Here is a 26,642-nt window from a genome sequence, read left to right as displayed (position 1 = left end):
ACACACGCAAAAGGGTTCGGTGTATAAAATCAGCAGTAAGTTCTTTGATACGACAGGGGCGCATTCGAAATAACTGTTTTTGTTTAGAATACAATTTAACCATGATACTTGACTTTTGAATTTTAAACATTACTTCAAGCTATTATATATATAAATGATTTTATAAAAATAGCAGTAAGTTCTCTACAGTGCAACATAGACTACACTGTATTGTGGAATAATTCACTGTAGGGAGGCATATAACACTTTTTTTTTCCGGTGCACCGCAGTTGATCCCTGACTAGAGTATGCAATCAATCGATTTGAGTGAAAAATGGTACATTTTATCGATTTCGATTACTATAAAAGTATTGGAAATGTGGAGCATTCATTTAATTCAGGGCAATGTCGGGTCTCCCTGCTAGTGTATAATAAGCCATGAAAATATATTTATGGCAATTGAGCTACACAGTTTCCCGCGTTTCATCCCGGTAGAGAATCGTTTTAAATTTTATGTCTAGAATCGGAATTCGAATTTTGATCCAAACTGAATATTTGATTTTGATTCTAGAAAATGCCCCAAAACGAATCTTAAGAAGAAATTTAAGCCAATAAGTTTGGATTGCAATGCAAATCTGAGATATTTTAATTTTCAATTAATACGTTGTGCTAATATTATGGCTCTTAAACGCTTAAAAAGTACTCCGAAAAACTGGAATTTAGAGAATATTTATTAATTCATACACATTGTTAAAATTTCACAAAAATCGCAGGCATTTTGATTTTCATGAATTTTGACCTCTTTATATGAAACTAAATTAAATTAAATGTAGCCCACATTGTTGTATAATCTCTATCACGGCACCAAAAAGAAGTATGTTGTATAATTGTGTGCCAAATATCCCAATTAGAGAAGGTAATCAATCTGTTTGGTTGAACAATAATCGATTTTATTGATTTCGATGACAATAAAAAGGGATTTTATATTCGTTGATCGTTAATCAATCCCGGACAACGTTCGGTTCCCCTGCTAGTGATATAATAAACGGAAAATATATACAAATGCATAAGCTTTAATAAAGACAGTTTATGACTATAAAGGGGCTTGTGGTGGTTCAGGAAACTAATGACAACAATAGATCTTTGGATTCTTACCATATGATGTTAATCATCATATCTTATCAGGAATCTATCGTTTGACATCAAGGTTGCAGTTCATCAAATCTGGATCAGTTCTGTTGTTTTATCAGTTCAGACATTGAGGACATGTTGTATAATAGTGAACCATATCACCATACAGATTATATGTACTTGTGACGAAGGTTCATCTTGATGTGTGCACGTGTCCTAAAAGCTTATGGTGGTTCTTCACTATATGAAACCTACGTTATGCTGTTGCGGTCTATTTATGTCCCAATGCTATGATCGTCTAAATGTTCATATGTGTGTGTGTGTGTGTGTGTGTGTGTGTATGTGTGTGATTCGTGTCTTTTGGACATGCCTTATTTTCGTGCGTCGTTGCATATTGTCCATCTCGTTCTTGGAAGGGAGGCTGGCACCTGTTTGAACAAATGTTCATTCACTTCCAAGTACGCTGATTGTATTTTATATAGTTTTTATTCACTTTCCACGTGTCGATCGCAGAAGAATGGAAAGTGAATATCTTTGCTCGAGTGGTTAATTCTAGGTCTCCATTCTAACATACAACAGTTCCCCCCCCCCCGGCGAAGGCGGGGAAGACCTGTTAAACCGTCCGCCTTGCTCATCGTCCAAATTCCAACTCCAATGATCTCCAGCTAACCTGATACACGTAACTCACACGTAAATCCTGTCAGCTGATCAGATGCTTCCGATAAACTTGTCTAGTATCTAGCTTTGCCATATATTTTGACAGGTGTTTTATCAACATACCTCATATTCATCTCTTGTTTATCTCTCCAGTTAGATAGATAGATAGATAGATAGATCGAAATGGATAGATATAGAAATAGATAGATAATCAGATCGAGAGATATATCGATAATACACATAGATAAATAGATAGATGGACATACAGATAAATAACTAACAAATACTTGTGTTCGACCTACTATATAACAACATTTGAACTCCTTAATCTCTAACGTTCCAGGTGAGCATTGTTTGAAGATAGCGGTTTTAATCCTACCCAAGAAGGCTAGAGGATTAATTTGTCAAAACGTGGCGAGACACCCACAACAACAACAACTATGGAAGGCAGTAATTACTGGGGATATAGTTACAAGACTCAGCATTCTAATCCCGTCGTGATTAATCACCTGAAGAAGGCCGGAGGATAAGTTGGCCGAAACGTGGTGAAACAACAACTATGACGATGAGGATAAAAGTCAGCAAAAAGAATGAATGCACAGATATTTATTTATTAAACAAGTTTAAACTTACTTTCAACTCTGTACATCTTCATCGGGAATGGAACTTTAGAAACAATTTCTGTCTTTTTTCTTTTTCTTTTTCCTCCTTTGTGGTATTGTGTGATCAAGAAAAGAAAAGTCCACGTGATCTTAAATGATGTTTTTGTTTTAATCTTTCCAATCAGTGCGTTGTATTGGCTTCTAATCTGTAGAGTTGAATGTAATAGTCAAAGAAGCAAGTGTCCACGTATGTGTGCCTTGTGTGGCTGTACGACTTACCTTCAGGTGGGATCTGAGAGAGAGAGAAAGAGAGAGAGAGAGAGAGAGAGAGAGAGGGAGAGAGAGAAAGATTAAAGATGGCGGCCGTGGCTTTATAAGGTATGGTCTCGTGGAATCGCACGAGATCACACTGCCCATCGAACACATATGCAAATGAAATGCAGTCAGTTTTTTTTTAAATAATAAAACGCGAGGAGAACAAACGCGTGCTGGAAGTTTGGAGGGAAAATTGTGAGGAGGAGGAAATACAGTGACGAATTCTATCTGTGAACCTTTGTGTTTTTCTTTCCCCTCACCCTCAAAATACCATCCCATTTAACTGCATAAATTTAAAATTCCAATTCAAATTTGACTTTTACGTTTTGCACGTACTTGACACTCGTGTATTTCTCGAAAACGGACAAGTGAGTATCGGCGGTGGAGGCGGCGGCAAATATCCGTGAACGTGCCTTCTGACTCACCTCTTATCCACCTCTATTTTTACACATGAAGAAATATTTGACAGGACGCCGTTTATGTTAGGAAATTTCAGGGTACCTCCCTACAACAGCAAGGGCCTACAAGCCATTAGTCACCGATGTAGAACATGTGCGTGGGACTATGTTGAAAAAAAAAAAGGCTAATACAATTCTATTGTTTCACATTGTTGCAATGTTCAGTATTTTCCCTCGCGTATCTCAAAACGTAATTTCCCACTGCACATTTCTAAAAGGTTTTTTACAAATAGTCTAGCAATAGTTAGCTTTTCATTTAAAGCTTAACTAACCGTAGTAATAGCATATTTTCTATACAAAACGCTCACTTCATATAATATGAAAGTCATTATTATGCATTGTTATTAGTAGTTTGCTTTCTATTTTATTCTGTGTACGCGAAGAAGACTGATTGCTTATTTGCTGGAGTTAATTGTTTGTTTTTTTCTCAAATAGAAAAACGGCCGAGTAATTTTGTGATTAATATAGGGAGGCCAATAAAATGTGACGACAAATGTTCACCAGGAAAAGGTTGGCAAAAAAATACTGAGAAAAAATAAGCTCGACAGACAAAAAAAAAAAAAAAATCGGGTTGCTAAGGATGGATTTGATTTTGGTTGATTTGTTTTGCGGCATATCAACCCTTTGTGGGTCATTTAAAACCGAATCCAGTTAATTTGGAAATGGTATTCATGTTGCATCCAGTTATTTTGTAGAAGGTTTTTATTCTTCAAGCGTTTTGTATCTTCAATCGCTAGTTTGTAGTGTTTCGTTTGGTTATTTTATAGTGAGTTTTATCGTTTTTGTTGCCTGCCCTGCAGAACATGAATGAGTTTTGGAATAGGAGAGGGAAAAGTGTTACAGCATTAGTGTTTGGTGCATTTTAAGACGGGAAACCAGTCAGGAAATTGGGAGATAGAAAGAGAAAGGGGAAATGGGAAGAAGGAAGAGGGGGAAAGTTGGGTTGTTGTTGTTGTTATTGGTTTTGAAGAAAATAATTAAATTTTACAAAAGTTAGTAGAAAAACAAAAGGCATCAATGTTAGGCGCATTTCATCCCAGGAAGCCAATATCTTCAGACAGCCTGATCTGGTAGCACCAGGTTGCCAAAGAAAAGTATGACAAAAAGAAAGTAACCAAAATAGGTCGATCAAAAAAAAAAAAAGGTTGACCAAAACCTTATAAAAGAAGAGTGATCAAAAAAGGTCGACCATAAAAAGAGAGAGGGTAAAAAGGTTTACAAAAAAAAAAAATGTTACCAAAAAAGGGTGACCCAAAAGTTACGCCTAAAACGAGCGTGATCAATAAAGGGTGATCTAATAGGATGAAAAAAAAAAAAAGATAACCACAAAATGAAGTTAAAATTAAGGAGAAATAAGAGTAATCCAAAATGTTTGACAAAAAAAAAATGTGACCAAAATAAATGTGACAAAGGTTTGAAAAGAAAGGTCGACAAAAATGTCTGGCCAAAATAGGTCGGCCAAAAAAGGCTGACCAAAATAAGGCTGATTAAAAAAGATAATTATAAAACAGTCTGATAAAACGGGAGCACAATCTGCCCCTATATGGAATCGTCAATATTAACAATATTTTCTGCAATCAGACGATATGAGATAGAAATAAATATCAGTCTAATGCGAGTTGACATTTTATCTGCAGTTAAAGGTTTTTCATGTAGAAATATTTCTAATTGAAATCGACCTATATTAATTTTAAATTGATCTTTTAAAACTGACCTTCTGAAATTTCGAATTGTCTATCTATTTGATATTCATCTTTATTAATTTAAAATTGATCTATTCAAATTCCGAATTGTTTTTAATTAAAATTGATATTTTTCGATTTAGAAGTGATCTTATTCAATTCAGAATTTTTTAATTTGAAATTGATCTTTTAAATTTAACATTTGTCTTGAGGGTCGCTCTGGTGTTTAATCCACTACAAATGTAGAATTTTTTTAATTAAAAAACTTTAATTTTAAATTTAAAAGATAATTTCAAATAAATACTTCCAAATATAATAAGATCACTTCTAAATCATAAAAGATAAACTTTAATTAAAAACAATTGAAAATAATATTTTAAATTTAGAATTATTTTTAAAATTTATAATTAAAATTTGAAATAAGTTTAAATTTAGAATGATATTTTTATAATTTAGAACTAAACCTTTCAAATTTAATATTGTTTTTTAAAATTGAAACTGATATGTATTAATTTAGAATTAATCTTTAAATTTAAAATTAGTTTTTAATTGCAAATAATTCATTCATTTTATCGTTAAGAATTAAATCTTTCAAATTTAACATTGTTTATAAATTGAAACTGTTCTGTATTAATTTAGATTTAACTTTTAAATTTAAAATTAGTTTTTAATTGCAAATAATTTTTTCATTTTATAGTTAAGAATTAAACCTTTCAAATTTAACATTGTTTAAAAATTGAAACTGATCTGTATTAATTTAGATTTAACTTTTAAATTTAAAATTAGTTTTTAATTGCAAATAATCTTTTCATTCAGAATTCATAATTTAAAATTTAGAATTGTCCTTTTCGTTTTTAAGTTAAGAATATATTTTTAAAAAAATTTGAAATTGAACCTGTTTTGATTGATAATTTATGTTTGAAAAATTATTTTAAAATCATTTATTTAAAACTATATTTATGTGAAATTCAGCCTTTTCAGTTTATATACAGTCATTAAAAAATTTAGAATTGGTTTTATTTGATATTTATTTTTGTAGTGTAGAATTGACTGCTTTAATCTACAATTATTTTTTTTATTAATATTTCTAAATTTAGAATTTGTCTTTAGAAATTTAAAATTGTTACTTACTTTAAATTAATTTTCTTTAATTTAGAATTGTTATATTAAAATTAAAATGAATTTTCGTTTTAAATTAAACATTTTTTAAATAGTTTTCATTAAGAAATTATATTTTAAAATCCACATTTTAAATTCAAAATTGTTTTTTTAACACTTAGAACAGTTTTCATGAGGAAATTATATTTTAAAATCCACATTTGATCTTATAAAAATAATATATGTGTTGTGAGGGAATCACCCTCCAAATGGACTGTTCTATCCATTATATACACAATAGACCTTTTGATCCTAGGTGTGGATTAAACACCAGAGCGACCCTCGCCTGCTCGGTGACGTTTACTACTCTTTTCAGTTGTAACCTTTTTACGTTGTTGTTCCAGTAATACATTGTTTAAACTCTATTCCGTTGTTCTGTTTTCTTTGTGGCTTATTGCAAGCCATAACACTGGCGACATTGGGTTCGGAGAACGTACTCACGTTTAAAACTAGTGTTCTAAAAACTAGACACTGACGACATTGGATTCAAGGAGCATACTAAAATGGAAACCAGTAACGACGTCGAAAAAAAAAACAAACTCGCGTTGAAATAGTATTCAAAAATACTAACGATGATGGACTCAAATGTTATCAAGCTTAAGGAAGTGTCTAACATAACACTTGCAACTGAAAGGTTCACGGTAACTAAAAAAACCCAAAACCACAGATCATTACGGAAAAAAAAGAGTTGAAAAGAAAAAAGTTTGTCACGACTTTCAAAGATAGCGCTGTACTTTTGTAAAAAGAAAAAGGTTCGTCGCGACTTAGAAAAGTAAATTTTTATACTTTTGGAAAAAGAATTCGTCACTTGTGGTTTTCGCTGCTAAAATGGGGCGTTTTTTTTTCTCTGGAGAATAATATACACTTAATTTGTTTTTTCTTTAGATAATGAACTTTTTTTATATTTTTATGTTTTTTTTTCTGTTCGTTTTATTGTCTGGAGGAAGAAATAAGAAAGAATAAAACGGGTTTGTAAAATTCAGCGAACGTTTTGAAATTACTAATGCTGACAAAGCAAAATGGACGAATTGAAAGTAGCGTTGGAACATTTGGCCAAATTGCATATCGATGGCGCAAAGCATCAGTCACAATCCGAAAAACACTGAACCGAACGTCAAATACGAACCGAGAACAGCAAAAGGAAGTTCAAAAACGTCAATTACGAACAGAGGAATTACTTACAGAAATTGTTAAGAATAATGCGAACGCGGAAAGCAATTCGGTATTTTCTTAGAATACAATATGGACCGCGATAGACAATTTTAAATACGAGGAAGAGAAAAAATCATTCGCAGCGTATTTTCGGCGTTATGAAGATTTTTTGAATATTGACTGCAGCAACTGGTTTGATCAAAAGAAAACCAGACTTCTACTACTGGAAACGACTGAGCATGATAAATTCGTGGATTACATCTTGCCTCTGAAAACAGCAGATTTATCAATCAATGAGACGGTAAATTTCTTAACAGAACTTTTCTCGCCGAAAACGTCTCTTTTCCATAAGCGTTGGAGATGTTTGAATGTGGTAAAAGACGATAATGACGATTTTGCCACCTACGCAGCTGCAGTGAACAAACACTGTGATGACTTTAAGTTGTCTGAACTAACTAAATGTCTTGTGTTTGCGCAAGGGTTAACCTCGGGAAAAGATACGGAAATCAGGCGCAGAGTCCTTACAAAATTAAAAAATGAACCGAACTTAACACTTAAAAAATTTGACTGAGGATTGTCAAAAAGTAGAAATTATAAAAAAAGATGCAAGAAATATCGAAGCAGGAATCGCGAATATAAAAATGTAACTAAGAAAAACTCGTCGAAATGGCACACAGACACTAACCACCGAAACTCAGAAAAACTAAACGCACCGAGCGCTTGTTTCAGATGTGGCGGAATACATTGGGTAAGGGACTGCCCATTTTTAACAAAAAGATGCTATTTATGCAATAAAATCGATCATAAAAGTTCGCACTGTAGGAAAACTCAGAATTAAAGCCGTGTACGTCAAACCAAAACTAAGGACGTCGTAGATGAAAATCTACGCAAATATGTAACGGTTAACATTTTCGGCAAGGCTATTTAATTCCAATTAGATAGTGGATCGGATCTTTCAAACGTGGGAAATATTGCGAGTATCAGGATTAATAACTGTTAACATCAGTTATCTCTATTTTGCAATGAAGCTCTTGGACAGGGATCTGTAAAATAGTCTTTACATTTTTTTTTACCGTACATGTATAAATAACATGCTTGGAAATGAAAATATCATTTCTTTTCGCAAATAGTTGTCTTTTATTTTTCATTGGATGCAAGCTATATCGCTTTCAAAAAAAGTTATTTCGTTGCAAAAGTATGTAAGGATGAATGCATTAAACGATTTGCCTATTTTTGTTAGTATTATACTAGCAGATATATCCGGCGTAACGTTAAATTCCTTAAAAAATAAAGAAAAACTGAGACATGTGCATGCGAGTATTATGTTTTTTTAAAAACAGTTCACTTCTTGTAAGTAAAAAAACAAACAAAAAACAAACAAGAAGTAACTGAGCTGAGATCGAAACCAAAACCTAAAGTAAAGTACAATAACCATTAAGCCAGCTTGCCACGACTTTATAAAGCGTTTTCAAAACTACTTAATCTTTACGTAGGGAAATTTCATGTGAACAATTCGTGCAGACGCAGTCGTGAAACAGTTGACAAACAGATAAATGTCCGATGACAAACAGATAAAAATCCGATGACCCCACTCCCAGTACTAATTTTTTAATTTTGACCCTTTAGCGGGCTTTTTCGGATGAAAACCGATTAAAACGTTTTCCACGTGTCTGAATACCCTATATACCAAATTTCAAGTCTGCTGATCAAAAATTCGTTGAATATATAGGTTGAGAATTGTCCTCTCACACACACACACATATTCTCACTTTTATAGACATATAGATTATGCCTGCTTTTAGGAATTACACGAACATTTTTTATTCTATTTTTCAAATCATAAAAACGTATAAAAATAGCTTAAGTGTACATAATAAAATATTCATGTGAAAATAAAAAATAATAATAATAATAAAAAAACGCTAGCGGTGCAAGTCATGATCTAACCAGTACAGAAGACATCGGGTGGAAAATAAATGGTTGAATGTACTGTGATCCGCACCAGCTAAATTTTACATAAAAGGTCTCATTAAATATCCCAGCTATTATTGTATTAAATGTTTGAATTTGATCATAAACAAAAAACAAAACAAAAAAGAAAACTTGAACAACAAATAAAAAAAAATGAAAACTAAGTAATACTAGAAATTAAATAAAATGTTTAGTACATGCGTATAAAAGAATTTGAAAAAGCACTTTTCATTATTCGAATTTGTACAAAACGCCTAAATTTCATTGGATAAGCATTACTGTTGGTCAGATAAAACTGAACAATGAACATCAGAAAATGCATATCACTGACAGAAATATCCCATCGGATAATTGAAATTTATATTTTGTTATCAAGAATTTAAATTCTATTTTTAAATTGATAATTTTATTATTTGTTTGATCGTTTACAATTTATAATTGGTATTTTTAATTCCAAATTGTTTTATATATTGTAAATCCATCATTTTTAATTAAGAACTAACTTATGAAAAATTAGGATTGTTTTTTTTTTTATCTTTTTAATTTTAAAATTGATCTATAAAAATTTAAATTTTTGTTTAATCTATTAAAACTTTGATTTTTGTATATTTTCAATTGTAGCATGTCTCACTGCCGATGCAATTATCTATGGCGCTGTTAAACATTTACAAATTCGGTGCAGTTGATTGATGTCAACACAGTTAGAAGATGGGTTCGTCGATTTCAGAGTGCTGACACTGATGTGAGTGACCAAGCCCTCTCCGGACTTACGACCGAGACATTAAAAGAAGCTGACAAAGTGCTTTGAGAATGGTGGTGATTATGTAGACAAATACGAGGTTCCTTCAATAAGTTTCTAGATTTTTTTTTCGTACGGACACTTTCTTGATAGTACACGCATGAAACATTAGTCCGCTTTGAAGTAATCTCCTCCGGCTGCAATGCACTTGTACCATTCCAATGACCCTCGTCACAGCCTCTTTCATCTCCTCAATTGTCTCATAACGACAATCTGTAAGGTTTTCCTTGAGTTTAGGGAATTACCAAAAATCACAGGGAACAAATCTGGACTATAGGGAGGGTGCGGAACTGCCTTGCTGCTCATCTTAGTCAAATAATCTGCGAGGAAGATGGAGTTGTGAACTGGTGCATAGTGTGTAAAGTTCTCACACTTAATCAAAATGTGCATGTATTGTCCCTATAGGCCCACTACGTTCCTTATCCATGAAAGTCTTTATTTGGCCAATCAACTCTGGTGGTTTGACATATTTACTCTTCCCACACCTCTTATCATATCTCACAGACTTCCTGCCTTCTTTGAATCTCTTATGCCACTCAAAATCTAATGCTCCATTCATGTAAGATGGTTCAAAAGAAGTCTGAAGCGTTTCATACATTTCTGTGTAATTTTTTCCAATTTTAAAACAGAATTTTATTGCATATCGTTCTTCTGAAGTGTCCTCACCTCCACATTGCATTTTTGAAATTCACCAGCTGTGACAATCAGACTGTAGTAAGGTGTATTCCAATTTCTACTGTAGCTGTTCATTTAAACCTAAAATTACAAACATTGGTCAGTCATTTCATAAAGTGTATAGCAATAACATACTGAATTTTCAAGAGTTTACAACAATTTTAAATGGCTATGCAAAAAAAAAAAGTTTGGAAACTTATTGAAGGCGCCTCGTAAAATCTGTAGTACAAATGTCTCTGGTTTCAATGGTAGGACTTCCATCTTCGTAGATCGTCAATGTTTTAGTTTTTGAGTTAAAAATGGGAAGCTTTATTTTTGGAACGGGTTTCGTATTATTGAATAAAAGCGGGAAAGTGAATGCTTAGAAGATCAAATCTGATTGGTTGTAAATAATAACAGCATAAAATGGCTGCTAGTTGATTTCTAAGTAATTATTCGTATCTATATGAGTTTTAAACGGTTTTGTACAGAATTAATTATTTTTGGTGGGAAAAACAACTCTTTGAATTCTAGTACTCAGACTGAAAAATTATGATTAGATTTTATGGCCATTCTTCATTGGTCCCCAAACTGCGAAAGATATTGCAGTAAAATTGAAGAATCGAAAGAGGAAACATTTTTATATACTTTACAGTTTATTTATGTTTCATGGAAATCACTCGGGACAAGGCACGAAGACACTTGATGTAACAAGAACGAAAGATGACTATCGCAAAGACAGAAGATGTATTCTATTACTTGGCCCCACTATTGTCATGACGCACTCTCTAATTCAATGACCTGTAAGAAACAACGAAGAAAACGCCAACGCATTGTTTTTGTTTTTCTTATAAATTTACGTGATGCGATGATCATCTATAGAAGAATTATAAGACTATAATCGCGTTTACCCACGGGGTTCCGAAAGCCACCAAAGTCAAGCGACGTTGAGTCTGGTCAATACTAAACGGGTTCGGAAAACCAAGTGTTTTTTTTTTTGTCTAACAGCCATGAAGTGTTATTTACAGCAGTGGCGAAAGAAGAAGAGTTAGATAAAGATTCATTGGAAGATAAGAAGAAGTACAAGGAAAAAATCGAATCAGAAAAGTTGACTGAGTTTTTAGGAATAAAACTTCGTGGTCAGTTTGAGCGAGATGCTAAGGCAATAAACCGCCAGGACATGGAATTTTCTGTCTAAAAATGAGTTGAAAGAGAGACCGAAAATCTTATATTTGCTGCTCAGGAGCCAGCACTAAATACTAATGCAACCAAGAGAAACACTTTAGTATTGAAAAGGTCAACGCTGTAGGTAGGAAGAACACAGTGCGCGGGAAGGGAGTTCTACAACCTTGCAGTTCGTAGAAAAAGCTACTAGAATAAGTTGTTTTACTATGAAGCATAACCACAATTGCAGTAAAATGTCGAAATTCTCTTGATGCACTCCTGGATTACAGACACAGTTAACTCCCGAGCTCCAGTTGGATAGAACAAAAGGTGGAACATCCGCTTACTGTGATCGTAAGTTTTGCTCTCTCGTTTGTTTCTGATTCTCTGTCGACTGATGACGTAATTCAGACAATTGTTTTTTTTACGCATTCCTCAAATCAGTTTACTTCAAAATAGAAATAATACAAAGAATAGAAAAATACTTCAAATCGCTTTGTTTTGTTGTACAATGACATTTATTTCCTGACTCTCCTGCCACACATGACTTTTGTGACGTCTCTCACGTGAGCGTCTTCTTAAACGTGCTCTCGAACATCCGCGTCTCTAACGTGATCGTATTCTCGAACATCCTCTCTCCTTTTATAGTCTACCTTTTCCTTATCGTAACGTCATTTCGCTCACGAATCGATATTTGCATATAACTGTCCGTTGTTACAAAATAGACATGAATGGACCCGTCATCATTCCCCAGTAGTAACATTTTAAGCGATCGTCAATGAATCAAGTCTCCTTCCTAAAAGAGAAGATAATCAACACCTCTAAGATAGCCGCGAATGAACCCTTATCATTTCCCGTTAGTAGCGCTTCGGGTAATTGAAAATAAATCAGCCTCCGCTCCCGAAGGAGGAGATAATACCTGACAGTGTGCGCCTCCTGTGACGAATCTGGACTATGACTCATTCTGACAATTCTGATACAGGGTGAAACGATAAAATTATTGCCCTAGAAAATACAACATGATTCCATTTCCGTTTGATGAAAACGGTTTTTTTTGTTGCTGTAGACCATCTACTAGTTTGCCGGTTGTGTACAAATCTCAAGAGCGATAGGAGTCTCATGTCTTGGATGTGCTGAAGAATGTGGTGATCCCCGGGTGCAATCAGGTGGCCGCTCGCAGACCCTGGGGGTGGTAGCAGAACTAGACGCTCGCGCCGGCTCACAAGTCCTCCCCCGACCTGAACCCGCAAGACTACTTCGTTTACTCATACGTCGAGAACATCAACATGACCTTCCACAACACCAAAGCCAGCCAGCCTGATCGTCGCCATCTGCCGAGTATTCGCCGAGCTCCTGTGTGGAAAGAGCATACTCACAGTTCAGGACCCGTATCGAGGCGGTGATTGAGGCTGAAAGCGGATACATTGAATATGGTACATAATCAAGTTACCCGAATCTATTTTTTTTTTTTAATAAACTTTCAAAATAAAGTTGTAGTGTTGTTTTCTTAAGGGCAGCACTTTTTTCGTTCCACACTGTATTAACATTATACTAGCGCTGCCTGGGTGGCTCATTTGTCTTCGTAAGTCAGTAAAATCGATGAATATTCATGAGGAGATTGTATTCGAACGGAGAATGGAGTATCAAAATAAAGCGTTATTCTCAAGCCTTCGATTCACCTTACATGTGTATTGCACTTGCATGGCCGATGTACAAGAGAGTTCCTGAGAAAATAGACTAGCCTTACATTACTTGGCCCCCACCAGTGTCATGACGCACTCTCTAATTCAATGACCTGTAGGAACAACGAAGAAAACGCCAACGCATTGTTTTTGTTTTTCTCATAAATTTACGTGATACGATGATCATCTACAGAAGAATTAAAAGACTATAATCGCTTTTACACAAGGGTACCCGAAAGCCACTAAAGTCAAACAACGTTGAGTCTGTCCAATACTAAATGGGTAACCAGTTAGGAAAAACAAATGGTTTATGAAATAATAATAATAATAATAATAATAATAATAATAATAATAATAATAATAATCTAGATTATTATTATTATTATTATTGGCTCACAAAGAGCTGTCACTCAGGTCATAAAGGATATCTCCTTTAAAACAACCTGTGGTGTTTCCTGGAAGCTGGGTGACAACAAGTCTCTCCAGTTTTCCTGTACTCTCCACCTCTTCTGATTTCATTTGTAAATGAATTTGCATTATCGCAACATCCTCTTACCATTGATTTCTCGCTAGCAGCGGCCATTGGTCTCCACTGGAATTTAGCTGGCAATAAGCTTCCTCAAGGTCCCAGTTCTCTTCACTCTTATCCAGCGGAGGTCTGGTCAGTGCTTTCTCCTCGGTCTTTCCATCCTCCTTGATCCTTTGCGGCTATTTGGCATCATTCTTTTTTTTTTTGGGGGGGGGGGTGCTTTTAATGGGAGAGGCTGGGGTGGATTATTATTATCATTATTATTGGTTCACATGGAGCTTTCACACAAGTCAACAAACGCTCTGACTGGAAACCTGTGGTGTTCTCTGGAGGCTGAGTGACAACAAGTCTCCCAAGTGAAAAGCGGACTGGGACACTTAGAAGTCTTATTGCCACCAAAATTCCAGTGAAGACCAATGGTCGCTGCCAACGAAAAATCAATGGTAAAAGGTTGTTGCGATAGCATAAATTCATCTGCAATGGTTATCGAAAGAGGTGGAAAGTACTGGGAATCTGGGGAGCTTATTTGCACTCAGACCCCAGAGAACACCACAAGTCTTTCCCAAAGAGAAATCTTTGATGATGGGTTGTGTTATTACTCCTAGTGAGTAAATAATAATTGGGCTACACAATGGACATAGAGAAACTGCTACGGATGTAAAACACATAGAAACATCACATGTGACCATGAAAACTGAAGCTGTATAATTGTAAGTAACCTCCCTGCGCCCCTGCGTTTCGCCTCCTTTTGTGTGTATCACCATAAACTTGCGCCACACCAAATAAGTGAGGAGGGTCAAAGAGGATGGAAGAACCAAGAAGAAGCACTAGCCAGACCTCTCCACTGGATAAGTGCAAAGGTGAATGCGACCTTGGGGAGGCTTATTGTTATCCAAATCCCAATAAAGGCCAATGGTCGCTGCCAACTAGAAATCAATGGTAAGCGTCTGCTGCGATAACGCAAATCCATCTGCAAAGTTCAGCGATCTGATCCCCATCTGGTATCAATTGAAATGGATGGTTCTCGTCTAGGGGAGGCTCAATGCTTTGATAAGCTTCTGGGATTGACCTTTACTCCTGACCAAAAATGGAACATGTACATCAAGTCTGTTGCCCAAGTCGCTGGAAAAATGGTAGGATCCTTCTACCGCTCATGAAGATATCTCACTGCTGATGCAATTCTTTATCTATATAAAAGCCAAGTACGTCCAATGATGGAGTACAGGAGCTGCTAAAACAGCCTATCCTGCCTTGACAGAGTACAAAATAGACTTTGTGGCTTAGTGGAGGATGCCCTTTTCTCTTCCCTGCAACCTCTCTTCTATAGAAGAGACCTTACGGGCCTGTCTTTGTTTTATCGTTATTTCCATAGCAAGTGCTCGTCTGAGCTCCAATCTCTGGTTCCCCCTCGCCGATATTTCACGAAAAATACCCGTCAAGCTGAAACCACTGTCAATAATTTTTCCGATTCTATATCTGTTCCTAAATCAAAACGTAGATTCCATGAACAAAGCTTCTTTCTTAGAAGTGCACGCCTGTGGAACTCTCTTCCGTTTGCCCGTTTCTCACCTGACTACAACTTGGATGTCTTCAAGTCCAGCATAAACAAATTCCTGATAAACCGCCCCTTAAGTAAGACACTTTATCAAATCTCCATTATTAACGATTACTACGCTATTATCCCATTGATTACTGTACACGCAATAACCCTTATCCTCGAGTAGCTTTCGGGCCTTGATAAGTGGTTACTACCATATAAAAAGAAAAAAGGAAGAGGTTGACAATATTGGAAATCTGGGGAGACTTGTAGTCACTCAGAATCCAGAGAAGACTACAAGTTCTTCTCCAAAGGGAATTCTCTGATGATGAGCTGTGTGAGTACTCCTAGTGAGTAAACAGTGGAAAGAGTAATCATCATATCAATTGCATACAAACTCTATACGGTTGCAGCATAAAAATGGTCCAGTTCGAAATTCTATATAGATTTCAATGTTCGAAATAAATATTCGCAAATTAAAAAAAAAATACCCTCGGAGAAAGTAACATCGGCTAAAACGTTGTAAAATTAACAATTACGATGAGAATAGTAGTCTAGATAATTCAAATTATTAAATTAAACTGGTCAACATATTTTTTTATGTGGTCAAGGTTTCCTAGCTGATTTAGACTAATTTGAAAGTGGTTATTCCGAAAATCATATTAATTTCTTTTCATCAGGTCAAGTTCTTGAGATATTTTCTATTATATACCCTATTCATCTTAAAATTAGGTGTTCTGCCTCCCTGTTTGGAACCTATTATTTTTCTTTAAGTTATTCTTAACTAAAAAAGTTACTTTCTTCCTAATTTCCTCTTCCGGTTAGTCTTTACTTCCTTTTTGCAACCACTGGCGACACAGCACGCCTCTTTTTTCTTTATCCGCTCCGGCATCAGCAGTATATTTTGCTCATTTATTCTGGATAATGTCTGTTTATTTTATTATGCAACGTGAGATTTCATGTTCCATTTCTTTACGAACTTATTCAGTTTTTCGATTTCTTTAACGCCTACATTTTCCTACCATCGTTTGTTGCTATTGTTTTTACTTCTCATACCCATCATTTTTTTCTCCTTCAGTTTCTACTTTTTCTCTTTAAATAAATATACCTGTGGATTATGTATTAGTCTTTAGAGTCGTTATTTTTTTTAGAATAGTTTATCTGACTGTGAAGCGTGCGTGCGTGCGACGACAGTAAATTAGGCGTGTTTCTATATACAATCTAGCTTCATAATTTCAATTTTAGGTTTTAATGTGACGTGTGTTAATTGATTATGACATCAGAAATCTTAAAGTAAAAATCAAGTTAGCTTTACAATGAGGTATGTAATTGGTAAGAAGTGGATACTGAGTAGTAAATAGGCCTACCGATTGTGGCATGTTTTTGTTGATTTCTGGGTTCAAAGTTTATTTTCTTAATGTTAAGAATTGATTTATAAGTCAGAAGGAAATAATTAAGCTGCATTATTTTACTTTCGTTACAGATTTTGGAGCAAAAATTAAGTATGGCTACAACATCTCGTAACCGACGTTGTTTAAACAATCCAAATGTATTTTGCTATATTTGCTAGGAATATACGTTGCAATACAACAAGAAAATGATCAATGAATTTGTGAAGTCTGCTTATCTTGTTTAGTTCAAAGTAATGCTGGGTGATCAAGATAATGCATGGGGACCCCACATAGTATGAAATCAATATGTTGAGCATTTTCGACAGTGGACAAAGAGGATAAAAAGTCACTCAGCTTTGGTATTCCGATGGTCTGGCGCGAACCGAGTACACTGATTCCTGGCCCTCTCAATTTTCTGGTTTCTCCTTTAGTGGAGTATTCCAAAATTGTGTTTTCTCGTCTTCATACAAAGCTTGGCAGCATGAAACAGTTTGTGAGGGCTCTTTACAAATATGGCGGCTGTTTCAAATATATTTGCATGAAATTTCCTGGCCTAACCATAGAGAAATTAAAAGCTGGAATTTTTGATGGACCCCAGATTTAAAATTTAATGAATGACGCAAATTTCTGTAATTTTATGAATCCTACAGAATTTAGTGCCTGGACGGCGTTTACGAATGTAGTAAAATTATTCTTGGGAAAAATAAAGGCACCCAACTAGAAAGAGCTTGTTGAAACTTTACTCATAAGTTTTTATCAACTGGATGCAAATATGAGCATCAAATTATATTTTTTTACAAAGACATCTTTCCCGTTTTCCAAAAAAACCTAGGTGAAATGAGCGACGAACAAGGGGGCGCTTCCATCAAAACATCAGCAACATAGAAGTTCGCTATAAATGTTGTTGGGATACCACCATGCTTGCAGACTAGTGTTAGTCTATCACGCACGATGATTCCGGAATTCCCTTTTTATGGATGATAATGTTTGTGCTTTGCATTTTTTTACAACTTAAGCTTTATTTGTGAATATTTTGGTGTGATTTCATAAACGTGTCTTAAAGTTACATAAAAATATTGTTTCTTCAATTTGCCTGTTTTTTATTGTAGTTATCGGCTTCCTACAAAGGGGGGGGGTGCATACCAAAGCATAATATACTAGAGCTGATACAAAAAGTGACAACATTTCTCGGATCATTCGCAAATTAAATAAAAAACAGTTGAAACATCTTAGCCAAAATGCTAATTTTTTTTTTTTGTTATTAGCCAATGTTATAAATTCACACCTCAAGAATTCTAAAACGTTTAATAAAAACGGTTTACCATTTTCTCGTATTTCATTCGACACAATATTGGTCCCCTATTTCGATCCCCGTTTCATGTTTCTTTCTTGTTTTTACCACCTTCCTCCATATCATTCATGCAATAAAATGTTTTCTCCACATTAACACTAACTTACTTATATTACACTAGCGCCACCTGTAGAAATTCCAGAGCAGCATCTTTTATAGGTAATATATTGCTGCTGGGCATTCTGCGGATTCAGCGTGAATGGAGACCCCGCGATATTATTGTAGCTCTTTTGTTAAAACTGTAAAAGTATTTATCTTAGTAATCTGGTTAATGTAGTGTCAGAATAATATGTCAAGTTATTACGGTTTATCTCCAATATCCTTATAGGAGTCTGCGACATATTTCTAGTGTATGGACGCCCGGCGCGAACGGAAACCCCATGGTATCATTATACCACCTTTAGACAGAACAAAGACTACCCTTGGGTTCTAGTCAGTAGAACAAGAAGGTATATTTTAGTTTCACGTACGGCCAAAAACGAAATAATTTTTTTTTAATTAATTTTTTTTTTACTTGCGTCTTCGGTGATCGAGAGATCCTATATATATTAAAAAGGAGGATAAAAAAATTCTAACATACTACGAATATTAAATTAGTCTATGTGTATTTAATGTTTGTAGTATATTATCACTTTCTATCATACGTTTTAATAAATAGGATCTCCCGATCGAATAATTTATAAGTAGGAAATAAACGTTAACAGTACTAAGGTATAAGTATATAGATAACAAAAACTGTAAGTTCGAATAGAAAAGTGTGAGTGACATCTGGCAGGGGGGGGGGTAGAGATGATGACTCCAGGAACTGAAATTGAGGAAATCACGTGAATTCTGAACGAGAGAAATTCCAGCAAAGCAAACGTACAAAAACACCGTTCCCGATGAGAAATGGAAAAACCAAACAAGCTATCTCTCTGTTGATCTTTCTACTTGTGTCCCACCCCACTAGCTAACGCATGCAATCCGTCACTTTAAAAATGCTATAATTTAGTTCCCTTAAATCTAGGCCAGTCAATCTAAAAAGAAACTTGTTTATTGTTTGCAAAGAATTCTAATAATGATACAAAAAACAAAACAAACAAACAAAAAAGACCATTTATAGACTGTCCATGAATATCATTTTGCTAACTACGGTTCCTCTGAAAATATAAAAAATTAATTGAAACTCCACGGAATAATGGCAATTCTAGGCGCTGTATATGCGCTCCGCTTATCTCGGCATTTGTTTCCAGTCGCCATGTACATACACTTCACTTGCCACTGGTATTTAACAATACCAACTCAGGAGAGGTGTGGTTTGATACTGTACGAGCCTTGCCACAAAAATTTCACGTACAGGTATCCTTTCAGATGGTATCCATAGATTGTCAAGACTGAAAGATATATCAGTGGCCTAGCAAAACCACAGGAAAGACAACATAAGCGGAAAAACTAAAGCCGGCATATATAAAGATGTAGGCAAATTTGGGCATATTTTATTGGTTTGAAAATATAGGGTCTTTTTTACCAATTGTCATAAAATTTTAACCATAGAATAATATTATAATTTTCAAAAAGTCTGCAAATTTTCATGTAATTTCGTCCCATAGAACCAAAGATATGAGCATTTCAATATTCAATTTGGCTACGAGTATAGATAGATCCACACACACACACACACACACACACACACACACACACACACACACACACACACACACACACACACACACAAATATCCTCACGCATATACATATATATCCACACGCACACACACATATATCTATAACCACACACACATATATCAACACGCACATATATATCGACACATACACATATATCAACACACACGTATATATCAACACACAGACATATATCAACACACACGGACACATATAAACGCACACACACATCAACGCACACACATATCAACACACAAACTACAATAGAAAAATGCGAGGATGGACAGTAATATGGTTAAGCTTAAACATGGAAAAGAAAAGGATTAGTTGTTAAAACTGGAAAAGAAAAGGACAAGATATTCTAGTGAAAAATATAATAAATTTATAACATAAAATATTACAGCATTAAGAATTGATTATACAATGTTATAACTTCAATTAAAATAATCTTAATTAAATTCAATTTATAACATTGTATAATCAATTCTTAATGCTGCAATATTTTAAGTCATAAATTTATTATATTTTTTACAAGAATATCTTGTCCTTTTCTTTTCCAGTTTTAACAACTAGTCTTTTACTTTCCTATGTTTAAGCTAAACCATATTATTTTTCATGCTCGCATTTTTCTATTGTAATCCATGATTTTTCCGAGGTTCCAGTAAATTCACTTTTTCTTTGTTTAATTTTAGTCTTATATTTTGCCCCTATAAACATTGCATACGCATATGTAATAACACTGAACGACACTCATCTGCTCTCAATAAAACTTCCCAATTATCTCCCTTCCATTTTTTCATTCTCTTTGTTTCGCTTGTTACTTCGTTTTTCGCGAGAGCGGTGAATTGGTAGCAACAATAGTCGCGGAAGCGATGGAAACAAGTCATAAAAACGTCTTTCCCCCCTTATGTTTTTTTTTTTTTTTTTTTTATTACTATTTTGAACACCAGTAAATTCATCATAACTTTTGTTTTTCTGGACGAAAATTGAAAATTTTTTTCACAATATAGCTGAGAAGGTTGTCTATAAACTGTAATAATTGTTTGAAATTTAATCGAAAAATAAGTGAGCGGTAAAGTTTTAAAGCAGTTCTAAATGACTAAAACTGCCGTGTTTGAATTATATATATATATATATATATATATATGTATATATATATATATATATATATATATATATATATATATATATATACTAGCAAAAGTACCCGTCGTTGACTGGGTTCAAAACAGCCTACAGAAAATGGACTCTGATTTATGAAAATATGATAGGTTATGAAAAGGAAGGGTTGTAAAGAGATAGCTTCGAATTTGGGAGTATCAAAACCAATGCAAAATATGATGAAAGTAAAAATAAAATAGATAAACCCTATAATTTATTACACCATACCTGTTCACACTGAAACACTTATCACAATATTCTGTGGATCTATATTAAAAAAAATCTTGTTAAACTTTGTGACATATTTCCATTCTATGGAGGTCAGGCGCGAACGAACACCCCATAATTTTATTATACCATATTTCTTCACACTGAAACACAATTATCAAAGTATACTTACGCAGATGGATATGAAAAGTCTTTATTTTATTATTTATTTATGCCTATTTCCATTCTATGTACCACTTTTTTGGCAATTTTATGAGTTCGAAATCTTGGCGACTATTGATCAGAATTTAACAAATTAAGTTTCGTTAGAAAGCTAATGACATGAAAGTGTAGTGGGCTATGTGACATTTTCCCTTATTATTTGAACAAGTGGGGGATCACTTTTCGTTTTTAATTTAACGTAAAATAAACACCCACTTTATGACCACCTTGGCTATAAAGTGGGTGTTTATTTTACGTTAAATTAATATAGAAAAAGTAATCCCACGCTTTTTAAAACTATAATTTAGTTATATCATTGAGATTACTCGTTTCATGGGATTTTACCTGCTGTTTCCGTTTTCAGCACCCCTGAAAACCTATAATAGTGGTAATTTAAACGAATTTTTTGTCTGTGGAAAGATACTGCGCATTTTAAGAATATTTCAATCATAGTCATTTTTTCCTAGTTTTGCATATAATTACACTATATCTCATATTCCCCCAAAACTTCTGGAGGGGAGACTAAAAATTGCTGCTATGATTTCAAATAATCTAAAATATCAGCAAATGGAGACTTGATTCCAAATGTTTATCATGTGTTATATTTCCTTTCTTTAGTTTTCATACATTAAGTAAATGTCACAGTGTATAAAAATGATTTGATACTGAAGATATTCATAATCTTACCTTGTTCCCAAAAGAGGGGAAATATAACATACGAAGTACGAAGAAACACCGGTTCGGGGTTTTTTTTACTTCGTAGTTGCTTTAAAAAACTGGAATGGCATTTTAACGTTCCTTTTCATTCTATGTTTTCTACTGGGTCAAACACCATGGACTTAACCGATTCGAAGGTTTATTTATGCCATTTTTTTCGCTTTATTTCGTTTTGTAGTTGACTAAAAAGCTAGAATGGAATTTTAAAGTTCATTTTCTACTGGGTGAAACGCACTATTGGACTTTAGCGAATCGAAGGGTTATTTATGCCATTTTTTTTCGCTGTGTGTTTTTTTTTATTTTTCATTTTTTCACCTGATTTTCGCCTTTTGTTTTTCGATTTATTTTTTTTAAATAACTTATACGCTTGTTCGCTGTGTTTTGTTTCTGTTTGAGTTTTTCTTTATAAAATAGTTACCCAGGGTTATTACTCCGCTTATTCTTTACTTTACCCCCTCCATCCTTACATAAACAACCGTGCAACGCCGGATACCTCCGCTTGTATATATATATATATATATATATATATATATATATATATATATATATATATATATATATATATATAAGAGCTTATAGCTCTTTAAAAAACCGCTAAGGAGCGGACAATTATTATTATTAGCAGAAAATCATCATCATCATCATCATCAATAATAATAATAATAATAATAATAATAATAATAATAATAATAATAATAATAATCTTGTCAAATCGTAGACTTGCTGTCCCAGCTGACCACAGGGTGAGTATGAAAGAAAAAGAGAAACGAAGCAAATACACAGAACTAGCCAGAGAGTTAAAAGGGATTTGGATGATGAAGAAAATCAAAATAGTACCGATAATAGTTGGAGCACTCGGAACAATCCCGAAAAACCTGGAAAATAAAGAATTCAGAAATTGGAATCAGAGGAATAGCTGCAGAAATACAATGCCTAACGATAAGGAAAACGGCTGAAATATTAAGGAAAACACTTGAATGCGGAGAACAACACAAGACAATATAACGAAGCTTTACAGGGAATGAAGAACACCGAAGCTACAGATCTACATGTTCTACACTCCCCCATCATGCATCTCTCCATTATTTCACTACCGTTCACCCCCACCCCAAAAAAGTGATACCAAAGAGCCGAGAAGGTTCAAGGAGGATGGAAAGATCGAGGAGGGAGCACTGGCCAGACCTCCGTTGGACAAGTGCGAAGAGAACTGGGATCTTGGGGAGGCTTAATGCCACTCAAATTCCAGTATGAACCAATGGCCACTGCCAGCGACAAATCAATGGTAAGAGGCTGTTGCGATGATGCAAATTTATTTGCAAATGCTATCGAAGGAGGAGGAGATAGCTGGACGTCTGGGGAGACTTGTTGTCACTCAGCTTCCAGAGAACACCACAGGTCTCCAATCAGATCGTTTGCTGACTCGTGTGAAAGCTCCAGGTGAGCCAATAATAATAATAATAATAATAATAATAATAATAATAATGATGAGAATAATAATATTTCTCCTAACAGCCATCCTAACACTAACAACACTCATTATTCACTCCTAAACAGTCGTCGTACTATCATTGTCCTTTGTTAGACACAATGAACAAAATTCAAACTATTTTACTAATACAAATCAGCAAATAAATATTAATATCATACCTCGAGCTTTTAAAAAAGTACATACATATATCGGCGCTACTTCACCATTAATTAAGAAGAGTATGTCAAACCACATTTCTTCTTTTAACAACCATAATTCTAATAATAACCATGGAACTTCTCTAACCACTTTAATTAAAAAACTTAATCTTAATAATACCCCCTTCTCAATCAAATGGACTATCATAAAAAAGTTAAGTCTTATACTCCAGACTCTAAGTCATGTCGCCTCTGCACAACCGAAGCTATAACTATAATTACTCCCCTCAAAGTAACAATATAATAAATTCTAAAAACGAACTGATCTCTTTCTGTAAACATAAGTCCAAATTTAATTATGGTAATTTAGAAATTACATAGCTATTACTTTAACCTTTCAGCTATATATAATTTTTCTTAAACATTATCGTTTTCTTTCTACATCCTTTCTTAATACTTTATAACTTAATAATCCTTTATTTTAATTCTTTATTTCTTCTTTGCTTGGCCGTTTTTTATCTGCAATTTCCGTTTTAGTCTTCAAATATTCCTATCTATCAAATATACCAATCTACCTACACATTCATATCCTGTATGTATATTTACTTATATTTTACTATGTGCCTTTACTTACAAACTTACTTGCTTTATCCGGAATTTGTAGATACCGGCCATCCTCTCCCCTTAAAACATTTTTTATTTTATATTTTATTTTTTATTTATTTTTTATTAATTAATTAATTAATTTATTTATTTTTTGCATTTAGTGTCTTTCAATAACTCTTGCTGACATTTTCTTAAGTAATAACCTGTACATTTCAGTTGACCTTTTTTGCCCTATATATTTTCGCGCCTTTATACGTCATCTTGTCTGGGTTATTTTGACATTAGCTTTTCTATTTTATATTTAATTCTATCACCATGTAATCTTTTTTCTTCTTCTTCGATCATTTTTTCTCTCTCTTCTTCTTCACTAATTTTTCTTAATTACACTTTGTCTCGGCAGCCGTGTTAAACGCATATCTTATTTTTCTTTTATTAATATTGTTGGAATTTTTCCCCTTTTCCTTGTACATATTTGTTAATTAATCCACGGATTTCGACCTTTTGGATTATTTTGGATCATCTTCCAATCACGCGATTTCCTTGGATTTTACTTGTGCGAATGGAAATTTAGTTAACTTTCTTGGATTTACATTTTTAGATTTTACCGTGAAATCACCCTTTTCTTCACCATATTCCCTCTGCTTCACTTTTTGTTATTAAGTAAGATCTTTGACTTACTTGCAGTTTCATCAAATACATTTGTATGCAAAATCCGATCCCGCATTTTGCTAATTTATACCCTTAATAAAAAGGAAAGTATTTCTTCGAAACTCCGCGGATTAAGGACTATCCACTTATTGTTTCCTTTTCAGATTAAATATGTTTTTAACTCTTTTTCAAAGTGTTTTTTTAACATGTTTTATTAACTGTTTGCTCTTATCATAAGCTCTATCTCCTATTTAGTTTTATCGAGCTTTTACATCTGGTTGAGATTACTTTATAAATATTAATTCTTTAATATTTATAATATACTTTAGTTTTACCATCTTGGATCATTTAGGTAAATTTAATTGTAATTATATATATATATATATATATAAAATATATATGGCGATTAAGCTACACTGAATATTCTGCGTTTCATCCAACTATAGGATTCGTCAGGCTTATGCGCGAATTCTGTCGTTGCTTCTTGTTTTTATATATGTTGAGGATTTCTAGTTGGTCAATCAGCTTTCTAGTCTCCGCCGCGCCCCTTCCTATCAGCCAATGGGCATGCATTTTATCAAACAAAGGATCTGTTTTAGAACAAGGTTAGTGGTTTTAGGTGGCCGTTCTCCTTTTTTTTTATACATATAAATATGCCTATGTGTACACAATAATGCACATATATATACATATATACACATATATATATATACATATATGTGTGTGATCGTTTATGTATATTCATGGTTATTTAAATTATTTATTTGTTTGTTTTCTATTGTTATTGTTAGTTTTAGAGCTATTTTGTATCGCTATCCTAGAGTAAGTTTTATTTTGTGAACACAGTTGTTTGCTATTTCCCACCTACAGTTTAATAGATTTTGAGGTTCTTTAAAGTACAGGATAGAAAAGTTTTCATGGAGGTATAATTTACATGGGTCGTCTAAATATTTGCATGTGGTAGCTTGTCTCATTATTTTCCATTCGACTACCGGCGAATGTCCGCTTTCTTTGAGTTGCCAGTATTTATTCGCTAGTGTTGTTTTTATACGAGGTTTTTTATTTTTGAATGTGCTTTTGTGGTCATAGTATCGGGTTTTGAAATCTAAGGAAGTCATGCCTATGTAATATTTCTTGTTATTCGGGTTTTCTTTCGCAAATATTGTTGCTTGATAAACTACGCTTTTTGTTAGACATTTATTTTGGACTGGGCAAAGTGTGCGGTGTCTACAATTGCATTTATCTTGTTCGGTATTAGTATTTTTATTTATGTTATGGTTGTTCTTGTCCGGGATTGGTTTGTTATTATTATTATTATTATTATTATTATTATTATTATTATTATTATTATTATTATTATTATTATTATTATTATTTCTGCTAGTGTTGGTTTTTTTTCTGTCATGGTGTCTACTTTTTTATTGTTTATTTTGTTGTTGTTTACATTGTTTTCATTTAGTATTTTGTTATTATGTGCCTTAATTATCATCTCTAAATTTTCGCAACTAATAAGATAAACCACAATCCACATTTTCATCCTTTTCCTTCTTCCCATTTATCCTTTTTTCTTTCTGTCTTCCTC

The sequence above is a fragment of the Euprymna scolopes genome, chromosome 7 (genome assembly GCF_053919585.1).
Source record: "Euprymna scolopes isolate OS-2025 chromosome 7, ASM5391958v1, whole genome shotgun sequence".
NCBI classification, from domain to species: domain Eukaryota; kingdom Metazoa; phylum Mollusca; class Cephalopoda; order Sepiida; family Sepiolidae; genus Euprymna; species Euprymna scolopes.
This window is presented reverse-complemented; position numbering follows the sequence as displayed.